This window comes from Chaetodon trifascialis, chromosome 18 (assembly GCF_039877785.1).
Source record: "Chaetodon trifascialis isolate fChaTrf1 chromosome 18, fChaTrf1.hap1, whole genome shotgun sequence".
Classification (NCBI taxonomy): Eukaryota; Metazoa; Chordata; class Actinopteri; order Chaetodontiformes; family Chaetodontidae; genus Chaetodon; species Chaetodon trifascialis.
This window is the reverse complement of record NC_092073.1, coordinates 6,625,145-6,637,500: the sequence shown is the minus strand read 5'-3', so window position 1 is coordinate 6,637,500 and position 12,356 is coordinate 6,625,145. Positions and strand designations below refer to the sequence as shown.

The 12,356-nt window shown below is 42.5% G+C and overlaps 5 non-coding genes and 1 pseudogene across 5 annotated transcripts; 1 reads left to right on the top strand and 5 right to left on the bottom strand.

Moving 5' to 3' along the window:
- Positions 1-976: 976 nt before the first annotated feature.
- On the bottom strand, positions 977-1,058 carry trnas-aga (transfer RNA serine (anticodon AGA)). The gene has a single exon. It is a non-coding gene; the product is annotated as a tRNA-Ser (tRNA).
- Positions 1,059-2,144: 1,086 nt separating this feature from the next.
- trnag-ucc (transfer RNA glycine (anticodon UCC)) lies at positions 2,145-2,216 on the top strand. Its single transcript has one exon. It is a non-coding gene; the product is annotated as a tRNA-Gly (tRNA).
- Positions 2,217-2,861: 645 nt separating this feature from the next.
- trnas-aga (transfer RNA serine (anticodon AGA)) lies at positions 2,862-2,943 on the bottom strand. Its single transcript has one exon. It is a non-coding gene; the product is annotated as a tRNA-Ser (tRNA).
- Positions 2,944-3,956: 1,013 nt separating this feature from the next.
- On the bottom strand, positions 3,957-4,028 carry trnag-ucc (transfer RNA glycine (anticodon UCC)). The gene has a single exon. It is a non-coding gene; the product is annotated as a tRNA-Gly (tRNA).
- A 2,839-nt stretch (positions 4,029-6,867) lies between these two features.
- trnas-aga (transfer RNA serine (anticodon AGA)) lies at positions 6,868-6,949 on the bottom strand. The gene has a single exon. It is a non-coding gene; the product is annotated as a tRNA-Ser (tRNA).
- Positions 6,950-7,993: 1,044 nt separating this feature from the next.
- LOC139347169 (piggyBac transposable element-derived protein 4-like) lies at positions 7,994-11,044 on the bottom strand (annotated as a pseudogene).
- Between the last annotated feature and the right edge of the window lie 1,312 nt (positions 11,045-12,356).

Sequence of the window (12,356 nt, the reverse complement as noted above, 5' to 3'; positions counted from 1 at the left end):
CATAAGCAACCTGTTAGGGACAGTATGCCTGTAGTGCCTATTTGTCCAATATAATTAAAAAAAAACTTACAACAAAAGACCACGTATGCACCAGTCTAGCTGGGTTCTACTCAGGCAATAAAAGAGGTCAGTTGTCCAGGCAAGATCTGCTTTGTTAAGTTGATTTATTTTCCATTTCAAAGCAAACAGAAAATCATGCAGTCTCTCCCTTGCTCTGGTAAAAAAAAAAACGTCCCTTCCTGATGCATCCCCTGACTTGAACCCCTCCTACAGTGCCCATTTTTCAAAACAGCTAACACAACCACCAAAACTGTGCTTTCTAGTTCTATTTCTTATCGGTTGCGTTAGTAGAGGTTGTCATGGCCGAGTCATTAAGGTAGACTAGAAATCCTATAATGTTTCAGTTCAATTGCTATCATGCCACCATTAATTCCGTTTAATGAGCTGTCTGCCTCTTCCTGAATTCTTGGTGCCACTGTTACCTTGAGTCTGGTCAATATCATCTATTCACAAAACATTTTCAAAAGGGAATTATCTGTAATCACATGCCTCTCTCTGTGTTTCAGCCTAACACATGAACATAAGTGTGAGGGTACAATCCTTACATCTGGCCAGTCCGCAGTTATCACTAGCTGCATAAGCTAACATGCGTACATCTATTATCTGTTCTTCAACCTTTATTTTTAAATCACAACCTATTTCATAGATACTGAATTCTTTCAAAAGTGCTGCTGTCACACACTGATTGCCTGCTTTATTGAACAACAAATATTCAACACTAAAACAGCTGCTGGTCAAATGCTTGGAAGGCAGCTATTCAAGATTAAGGAAAGTTAATGAAGATAGAATCGTAACTCTTGTAGTGATCAAAGGTTCATATAAAGAACATTTTATTACCCAGGCCCACCAACACCTCTACTTGAAGACAGGGAAACTGTTCGAATTGCATCTGGCAATCACTGTACAGACTGTCAACTGTCATCAGCAGGATTTGAACCTGTGTGGGGAGGCCCCAGTGGATTTCTAGTCCATCACCTTAACCACTCAGCCACAACAACCACTTTAGGGTGGGTGTCAGTGGTGTCAGTAACGTAGTCCTCCTCCATCACCATGACAACCTCCTCTACCACCATGGAGCAATAACCTGCTCCATCACAACAAGACCTGTCTTATTTCATTTATGTATAGTCACAATTGCTCTTTATTAAAGCAAAAGTATGTCTTATTTGATAGCTGCAGCTCTACTACAAAAGTTATGAGAAGAAAAGGTATGCCTTCTGTGATGGCCGGGAATTTAACCTGGGTCAACTACTTGGAAGGCAGCTATGCTCACCACTATACCATCATTGCTCTAGAAAGTGAGGAAATTCCACTGCACACTCAGAAGTTTATGTCAGGAATTCTACAAGGAGAGGAAGGAGGGAGAAGAGGAGGAGGAGTGGAGGCGAGGAAGGGGGAGGTACATGAGCTAGAAAAAACTTGTCCACTCTCTGGTAACTAACAGTAACAATGCCACTGACTGTACAAACTGTTTTCTACACAGTCCAACCTCTACTTCATGAATTGAGTCAGCTGGGGCTTAGCAGAAGCATACATTTCTCCTCCTGCTCTTCTTTCTGTTCTCTTATGTAATATAGCTGCACAAGAAGCATTCCAGTGATATGTTGGCAACCTTTAGAAAGTGCGAACTCTCTGGGTTTTCTGACATTTACCCTGATATTGGTAGAAATGACAAGGACAAGTAAATCAGATGCATAGTGGGTAGATTTTCTGTACCAGCATGCTCAGGGCAAATAATGGGTTAACAAGTGGAAAGATGCTGGGGAGCAAGAGATGAAGAAAACACTCATATATCAATACAACAACCAGTAAAGAAATCACCTGGAAAGCTTGTGCTGCACAAAATAATTTCAAAAACATAGCCTGCGGTGACAGGTAGATGTGGAGTGACATGCAGGTCCATGGAGCTATGCTTACCATTCTACCACCATTGCTGTACAGATACAAACATTGAATGCCAACTCAGCAGTCTACGTCACCGTACCTCCCCCTTCCTCTCGCCTGCTCTCCTCCCTCCCTCCTCTCCTTGTAGAATTCCCGACATAAACTGCTGAGTCTGCAGTGGAGTTTCTTTACCTTCCACAGCGATGGTGGTATAGTGGTGAGCATAGCTGCCTTCCAAGCAGTTGACCCGGGTTCGATTCCCGGCCATCGCAGAATATATATCTTTTCTTCTCATGCAACATTTGCAGCACAATGACAATTCCTTGTGTAAGATGACAACGTAAGATAAGATAGACTTTATTTATGCCACAATGGGGGAAATTTACATGTTATAGCAGCAACAAGACAGAGTGCAAGAAGTCAAAGGACAAGAGGACAAATAATAAGAAAATAAAAAGAATAAAAAATATTGCACAAATGTTACCTTATGGTAATTTATGATCATCAGACTCTGCTTTCATATGATACCGGGCTTTTGTGGTTTGCGTGAAGTGGTGAAATCAGCAGATAGTGCCATTGACGTGCGCTGTTTTCGTGTTTTTTATTGTGCAATAAAGAATAAAAATATTGCACAAATGTTACCTTATGGTAATTTACAATATACAATACATACACACTAATTTAAAAATGACAATTGCACATGAAAACAAAGGTTATTAGTACAGCTTGCATGGGCATGGATGTCAGTGGACCCCCTCCTTTTTATGTACACAAGCAGGACCTTTGTGATTGATATCAAACTAATGCAGAGTCATAGGAGGAGACATTAGCAGCGTTTTTTCAGGCTGGAATATAACTTTTGACCACAGAACAGCAAAGGTAAAACATACTTTATGATTTAGCAAAGTTTTTTTCATCGTTGTCGGCAGGATTCGAACCTGCGCGGGGAGACCCCAATGGATTTCTAGTCCATCGCCTTAACCACTCGGCCATAACAACTACTCCAACAGGTCCTCTTTGGGTGGAATGAGTGGGGGGGTGCATACATCTCTTATTGTCATTGAGGGAAATCTCTTCGTTTTGTGGAAAGACCAACAAAAGTCCTTGCAAGGAGTCCTTCCAGTAGCCCCACCACCCTCCACTCATTACATTGATTTAATCATTGATTTAATCTAATCCGACACAAGCAATTGACTTATTATACTTGTACTATACTTGTGCCCTCCGCCCTCCGCCCTCCACCCGTCTCAGCACCATGTGGAGCAGAGCTTTCAGTGGCTCTGCTCTCCAACTTTGGAATTCACTGCCACCTGACTTCAGAAACACCGATTCTTTCCCCATCTTCAAATCCAGACTCAAAACTCATCTGTTCCAGACTGCTTTCTCTCTTTAATTTCACTTCTCCTTTTAGCTTGTTTTTAACTTGATGTGTTTTTAATTATTGTGCTTTTATTTATTCTGTGTATTTTGCTTGTGTTTTTACCCACTCTGTAACGTGTCCTTGAGTGTTTTGAAAGGCGCTTCTAAATAAAATGTATTATTATTATTATTATTACTATAAACAGCATTGTGTTAGTACAGGCAGTCGATCTCTTCAGCTTTGTTGTGTGACTGTATGACTTCAGTTAATCAACTGCTCATTTAGTCTATACAGGGTCATAATATAGAATGTCCACACTGCTTGTCATATGGAACACAACTGTGAAAATCAGAAGGTATTTCATTCACGATGACATCAAGCAAAGAGAAGCCGGAGATCCTCACAACTGAGCCAGATAGAAATCGAAAATATTTTGCAGTTTATTCAATAAATGATGGATGGATGACCTTCCAAATAACTGTTGATCCCATGACAGCCATCTTCACGTTAGCCAGAGGGCAGTCATGGGAGTTGTTGAAAGCACATAAACTGAGGTATAAATTGCTGCAAAATTGGAATGTGAATCAAGTTGTCATCTTACACAAATGTTGAGAATTTACCATCGTTGCATGAAAAGAAAAGGAAAGCCTTCTGCGATGGCCGGGAATCGAACCCGGGTCAACTGCTTGGAAGGCAGCTATGCTCACCACTATACCACCATCGCTGTGGAAAACACTGAGATTCCACTGCACACTCAGCAGTTTATGTCAGGAATTCTGCAAGGAGAGGAGGGAGGGAGAAGAGGAGGAGGAGTGGAGGAGAGGAAGGGGAGGTTATATCAGCTAGAAAAGAAAACTATAACTGCTGTTCACTCTCTGGTAACTAACAGTAACAATACCACCGACTGTAAAACTGTTTTCTACACATTCCAACCTCTACTTCAGGCAGCTGGGGTTTAGAAATGTACATTTCTCCATTTCAGAATCAGAATCGGAAAAGTTTTATTGCCAAGTATGCTTTTACACATACGAGGAATTTGCTTTGGTGAGGTTGGTACATGAGACATCTATTAAAAAGAAACTATTAAAAAAGAAAAAATATAGCAGTAAGTCTCCTGAAGAGTTTGTTGACGTCCCTCTCATGAATGGAATGAGTCGTCACTGAGGTGGGTGGGGAGGGGGAGGACGGGTCCTTTAAGGTGGGAATTGGTGGAGGTGACTGGAGCTGGAGCTGTTGGGAGGTGTCATGGGGGATGGTTGCTGGACTGTCCCTTTGTCTTTCAAAGCGGTGGTCGAACTCGTTCAGGTCGTTGGCCAAGCGTCGATCGTTGATGGAGTGGGGGGCTTTAGGCTTGTAGTTAGTGATCTGCCTGAGCCCTTTCCAGACAGACGTAGAGTTGTTAGCTGAGAAGTGGTGTTGGAACTTCTCAGAGTGCAGTCGTTTAGCCTCTTTCTCCGCCTTGCTAAACTTGTACTTCGACTCTTTGAATCTGTCTTTGTCCCCACTCCTGAAGGCCTCTTCCTTTGCCAACCTTAGCTGTCTGAGTTTGGCTGTGAACCAGGGTTTGTCATTGTTATAACTCACCCTAGTGCGTGATGGAGCACAGCAGTCTTCACAGAAGCTGATGTAGGACGTCACAGCCTCTATGTACTCACCCAGACTGTTGGTAGCAGTCCTGAACACATCCCAGTCAGTAGAGTCGAAACACACCTGGAGATCCTCCACAGCCTCGCTGGTCCACTTGCTTGATGTCCTCACTACGGGTTTGCAGAGCTTTAGTTTCTGCCTGTACGCAGGAATCAGGTGGATCATGACGTGGTCAGAGTGGCCGAATGCAGCGCGGGGGATGGCGTGATAAGCATCCCTGACAGTGGTGTAACAGTGATCCAGAATATTCTCCTCTCTGGTCGGGCCTTTAATAAACTGTCTGTGTTTGGGGGGTTTGTGAGTGAGGTTACCTTTGTTAAAGTCGCCAAGGACAATAACTAAAGAGTCTGGGTTGGTCTGCTCCACACGCAGTATCTGGTTGGCGAGCGCGCGCTGTGTGTCCTGCACGTTGGCCTGCGGCGGGATGTAAACGCTGACCAGAGTGAATGAAGCAAACTCACAGGGTGAATGAAAAGGCTTACAGTTAATGATGAAAGATTCCAGGTAAGGAGAACAGTGCTGCTGGATCACTGTCACGTCGTTGCACCAACCACTGTTGATGTAGAAACAGATTCCTCCACCTTTAGTTTTGCCAGAAAGTTCCATGTCTCTGTCCGCGCAGAAGAGTTGGAAGACAGCCAGCTGCAGTCTGGTGTTAATCCACATCGAAACACACGTTTCGATGAAGCGGAAGGAGGAAAAGTCCCTGTTTTTACCCGACAGCAGTTGCAATTCCTCCAGTTTGTTGGGTAGTGAACGCACGTTAGAGAGAAATATTCCCGGTAACGCTGTGCGTAGTCCACGTTGGCGGAGACGCACGAGCGCACCGGCTCGTTTTCTTCTCCTTCAGCGTTTCACTACGTGAGCAAAGGTGAGCGCACCTTTGACCAGAATGTCCAAAATTTCCACTGTTGGGAGCAGAAAATTAGGAAATAAATCCACTGGTGTTGTAACCCTGATGTTCATGAGCTCATCTCAGGTGTACCATCACAAAAAACAGATTTAACACACAAAACAAAATAACGCGCACCAACACACCGAGGCAGCCGTCCACGGCGCCATTTTGGAGGGATCGATCAATTTCTCCTCCTGCTCTTCTCCCTCTTATATAACATAGCTACACAGAAGTTTTCTTCTGATAGGGAGGCAACCATTAGAAAGCTTGAAATCTGAGTTTTTTCTGAAATTTACCATGATATTTGTAGAAATGGCAAGGACAGGTAGATCCGATGCTTAGTGGGTAGATATTTGGTACCGGCATGCTCAGGGCGGGTACCGGTTTACAGCTGGAAAGATGCCGGGGAGCAAGAAATTCAAGGCTGTCTTGCAGCGCATTGATGCCTGTCCATCAAATTCAACCATCTGAGAATATGATTTCATTGGGAAAAAATCCTCTGCAAATGTCACGACAACCACCTCCACCACAACAACCTCGTCCACCACCACAGCAACCTGCTCCATCACAACAACCTCCTGCATTCCTACGACAACCTCCTCCACTACAACAAACTCCACCATCATGACAGTCACCACCTTCTCTTTATACCACATCTATATTTTGTACACCTGAGCCGACAGAGGTGCATTGGGTGAGTTTTCTCCCCACTCAATTCATGTGGGTCATCAAGCCAGCCAACCAGGAGTTGATTCCCCAATGTCTGTAAATGCCATCAACATGTAATCACTATGATAATAAAGGTGTGGTTCCTTCACAGACATATTCACTTGCCATAGGGAAGTGATGGGAGCAATCATCAGGCCTGGCAAGAAGTCCCTCCAGCAGCTACACCTTTGACTCATCACATTATTTTTATCATGACAACATTTGAACTGAAATAAATGTTCTTTATATGAACCTTTGTCCAGAGATTGTTCACCATCACAGCACTGCTCACTTACTGTTCAAAACTGTCTGTCGTTGTCAGCAGGATTTGAACCTGCGCGGGGATACCCCAATGGATTTCTAGTCCATCGCCTTAACCACTCGGCCATGACAACCTTTATGACTTTCTTTTTTGGTGGGGGTGCAGACATCTATTATGCGTTCTTCACTGAAGTTCAACCTTTAGTTTTCAATCACAAAGAATTTCATAGATACTGAATTCTTGTGCTGTAGTCACACACTGATTACCTGCCTTATTGAACAACAAATATCCAACACTTAGGCACTGGTTTGGCTGTGGTACTTTAAAAACTCTGTGACCCCCACAGGACTGCTGAGGCTGCTGCCATCCTAGCAGTTGACCTGTTTATGGTTCCTGGCCATTGTAGAGGGCTTAGCATTTAGGCAATGTTTACAGTACAGGCTTTTCATAAGCAACCCAAAACGTACATTGTTACAAAAAGTAGGCCCAGTCTTTTAAAACACATCCATCCATCCATCCATCCATCCATCCATCCATCCATCCATCCATCCATCCATCCATCCATCCATCCAGCCATCCATTTTTATTCATTTATTTATTTTTTTTAATTTTGGTTATTAACTCCAGTCCTCATCATATATAGCAAATATGAATTCTTGTTCATAATTTTAACCCTCGAAATGCCAGTTGATTCACATAGTACTACAGTGTAGTATTACACCAAAAAATTTCTATTTGATGAATGCCATATCAGTCTGGGATATGTCAATGATTAGCAACAACACTGATTTTGATAAATTATTATTTTTTGTGCAGTTACAAAAAATACACCATTTCCCTCCTAGGACCTTTTAGGTTAATATATTGATATTAATATTAATTAACATTAATATTGCAATCCTATAATTTTATTAACATTTTGAATCTCAAATTAACTTTTCATTCAAATTAACAAACATGGAACTAAATGAGAAAATCAGTGATAAAAACAAACAAAATAGCAACAAAATGATCAGTGATTGTTAAACAGTGATCAGCAGAAATCATAAAGTCAGTTTCAGTCCCAGTTTCAACAGGTTAGAGTCTCACTGGCAGCGGCTGCTGCAAAACATGGAGGTGTGGGCTCTACAAGTTGGCACATGTATTTTCTGATCCTTTTTGTGCAATAAGTGCACTGTCACCCCAGCCCGGCCATTGCTGGCGGCCCGTCGTTCTCCTCTGCCTCCTCTCTATGCGCTGCAGCCACCAGTGCAACAGCGCTCGGGTTTCGTGGCAAGCGTCGCCGCTCTTCCAGCAGAGGGCTCACCATAGCCCTCCCCAGCTCCTCCAAAAAGAGCTTGTGGGTGGCTCCTTCGCTCTACAGCGGATCAACATGCATCCACAAGACGAAGGAGTTGTAGGCTGAGACGTCCAAGATGTTATAAAACATCTTCAGCGGCCAGCTCCTTGTCTTGCGCCGGCAGCTGTAGGTGCCGACAAACAAAAAAAAGGAATACGTATTCTACTTCATATTCTAATATATCATTCTTTCTTTCAAAGGATGCAAGAAATGGGCTACCAAATAGGAATAATAAAATAATAATAATAAACATTTCTGTTTTTTCTGCCCCGGCTCTGCAGCCTCTAATGCCCGCGTAACACTCCAGCCTTCCCCCGGAAGCTCCAGTGCAGTAATAATAATATAAATAATGTGAGAATAATTATAAATAATAATAGAAGCCTCCCTTATCAAGAATATCGACACCGCCTTTTTTCTGGTTGTGGTCCATAATTATTTTGGGTTTTTGGTGGACTTCGTCACTGGTGTCCGCCTCATGATGTTTCGTGCTCAGCAGGAGGATGTTTTTCCCCCTCTTCAGCACGTAGGACACTGCCGTGTGTGTTGTTGTGAAGGCAAAGGGTTAGGATTAGGGAGGAGAGGATGGGCCGCTGCCTGATCTCCAGCTGCTTCAGGGGCAGCTCGGGCTTGTTGCGCCTCACTGTGCCCATCATGGCGATCTTCCTCTTGAGTAGCTCTTCCCCCAGTCCGTAGGATGTGAAAAAATTATCACATCATGGTGTGCCCCTCCAGCCCCTCCACCTGCTCCAGCATGACCCTTTTCCCCTGGTTGACCTCTTGGCGGGCTCCGTCCTCCTTCCCCGTGTATGCAGACATCCTCCATGCATAGGAGGTCCGGGCATCACAGCAGACCCACACCTTTATCCCGTAGCAGGCCAGCTTGTTGGTGATGTACTGCCGGAAGCGGCAGTGACCCTTGAATGGAACCAGCTGCTCATCCATGCACACCTCCACTCCCGGGTTGAACATCTGCTGGAGCCGTGGTGCCCACCTCTCCCAGACCAGCCAAATAGCCACCAGCTTGCCCTCCCTCTGCCGTCTGGGTCGTGACAGTTTGTAATCAAACCGGATAGCTGCGGCTATTTTTTCAAAAACTTTCCTGGACATTGTGGCTGGGAAGATGGGTCTGCCTGTGCCCTTTGCCCATAGGCCTTTCATAGATTTGTTGCATGACCGGTACACCCCAGCCGGAATTAGCAGGCCGATGAACGCTCACAGCTCTACCATGGTCTCCCCAGGCATCACCAGTTGTTCGCCGGCTGTGGACATTAGTGCCATTGTGCCAGAGTGTGCCGCTTATTTATTCAGCTGTCAAAGTTCAAAACCTGGCTCCTTTCTCAGCTTCTCAGCTTCACTCATCACAGCATTGTCACTGTGCCTCTGTGAGCATGCTTATTTAGTCATTTAAGCTGAAAGCACCACTTTAGCTTAGTTTTTGGTTTCTGTTTAGTTTGTCTCTGATGCTAATCCTGTTTCTTTTGTATACACTCTTGTCTGTCTTTCTCAGTCTTTATTTCAAGCTTAATTGTAGATTGATACATTGAATGAATATAGAGAGATCCTGCCTGAACCAAAAAAACACATGCAGGACCACAATCTGATAGTCATCTGAAAGAATTGAAAAGATTTAAGCACCTAACACTGAAGAGAGGTTAAAATACATTTCCATCATGTGACTGAAGCATGCAATATAGTATGTCTGTTTAATACGACACCATTATTAACTAAAGAGTTCAATCAACAGCTTTCGAATGCACTGGGGGAAAAAAAACTGAAAGCTTTTCTGGCTCATGTAGCGTTTGTGTCATTTATGTGTTATTGATGTTCTCAGTTGGATTGGGATTTTTCCACACAGCTGTGGAATCTGTGATCAGTTTATAGATTTCCTAAGGCAGACATTTCAGGTACAACTAGGACAAATATCAGTCTCAGTGGCAAAGCAAAGTGATGCTCTCATGTTGATTTGAGTTGTCTTGAGTATACAGTTAATTGTTAATTTTGTCTGATGTTTTTTTCTCTTTTCTCCACTTCATGGTGTATATCCCTCTTCCTCACCTTGGCTTCTCTGCTTTCCTTCACACTTCCCCAGTCAAATTCTCAGCCATTCATTTTGGAAAGAGGTCGTAGAGGCACTTAAAGAAGTATTTCACCAGGACATCATAATAGATTCAAAGGTGGCTGGGTTGGGCTGGGTTTGACCCCAGCAGGTCTAGAGGGAAGGGCCAAAAAATTCCTGCTACTCATATTGCTAACAGCAGTGACGAAATGCATTACAGTAAAATGGTTAAAACCTGAGCCCCAAACATATAATATGTGGATTGGGAAGGTCTTGGAAATCTATCAGATGCAAAGTATAACATACTCTCTGACAGTCCAAAGACATATTTTTATCAAAAGATGGAGTCCTGCCCCCACCATACTATCTCAATGATTGTTCTCTACTCCTCCTCACATCTGAATCCTTTTTTTTTTCTCATTTTATTTTATTTTTTTATATTTGGCCCTCTTTTGTCTTCATCATGCCTTGTTTCTCTTCTGTATTCTATTTTGTGAATTTTCGACCCATATGAACATTATAAAGTTGCAGAAGGGTTCTTTATATTGATAAATGTTGAAAACGAAATAAAAATTAAGTAAAAAAAATAAATATGTATTGTATTATATTCTGAGGTCCCCAGACTGGGACACTCCACCCCCTTGGTTGTGCCCTGAGATCCCTTCCATGAAAATCACAATCGCAATTGGTGACAAGGGACAACACTGGCCCAACACCCATCGAAAACTGAAAAGTTTTACTTCCTGCCAAGAAAACAAACAAAGCTCACCATGTAACACAGCAATGGCCTCAATATCCCATGCTCCACGCTCAGAGATGTCTGCCTCTATCATCTGAACTATGAACTATTTTCTCAGCACTTTCTTTCTTATACACACAGCACATGATACAGTGATGTCAGGATCCTGCATCCTAAAGGATCCCTTGTGCTTTACGTAGAGGTTATGTACAGGGGATATTGCCCAGTGATAGAATATATGCTTTGCAGAAAGTTTTTGATGATCAAATTTATGTAATACATCTGGCACATTCATACCAGCGCTGATACAACCAAAGGAAACAGATAAGTTGCAGCTTTCTATATATATAATAATAATAATTTAGCGAGCTGGCTTCTCTGATATCTATAAGTAGTGTGCTCCAGAGCTTTTCTTTCAGCTGCTGCTGGGAACCTCCAATAAATCAGCAGCAGTTGATCGCAGCATTCTTGAAGGCAAATAGTGAACAAGGGCTTAAGCAATTTTCATCAGAATTTAGTCTGAGGTCACTGGTTATTTTGGAGCAGTTTCAGTGCTGTGGTGTGTTGTAAAGCCTGACTGTCAAACTCCTGCTTTAAAAATACTGCAGGTACAGGGTAAAACATGCGGTGGATGAGTTCGAATTTTCCCATGGTAACATTTTTTTACAGGGATTATTGAGCTGATCTGTGTTCACATCAGCAGCAATTCAGGTTATTTTATTTATTTATTTTCTGTAATAATATTGGAAAATTAATCCTTTCTTGCCAGACGTATTGCTTTGCTTTCCCTTTGCGTGTGTGTGTGTTCGTGTTCGTGTTCGTGTTCGTGTATGTCTATCTATCTATCTATCTATCTATCTATCTATCTATCTATCTATCTATCTATCTATCTATCTATCTATCTATCTATCTATCTATCTATCTATCTATCTATCTATCTATCTATCCAGCATTCATAGGCTCTCTATTCAACATTTAGGTTACGATTAGTTACAGATGTCTTCTACCTCCTCTTCCTCTTCTTGCCCCTACTTCTTTCCTTCACAATCTTCTTCCTCTCCCCCAAATTCCTACAATGATGTAGTCCGCACCCAAATTATTATTATATTTATTATTATTATTATTATTATTATTATTATTATTATTATTATTATTATTATTATTATTATTATTATTTTGTATCAATGGTGGTAAGCATAGCTGCCTTCTAGGCAGTTGACCTGGGTTTGATTCCCTGCTATTACAAATGTGCCGTCCTTCTTTTGTGTGCATCTATCAGGCGTTTTTCGCCCTCTTCTACCTGTTACAAATTTTAATGACTATGTGTTGTACTATGTTGTTGTTTAACTACACTAACCAGTGTAGATAGTGTTTTGTGGAATTGCTGTCCAAATGTTTTCGAGCGG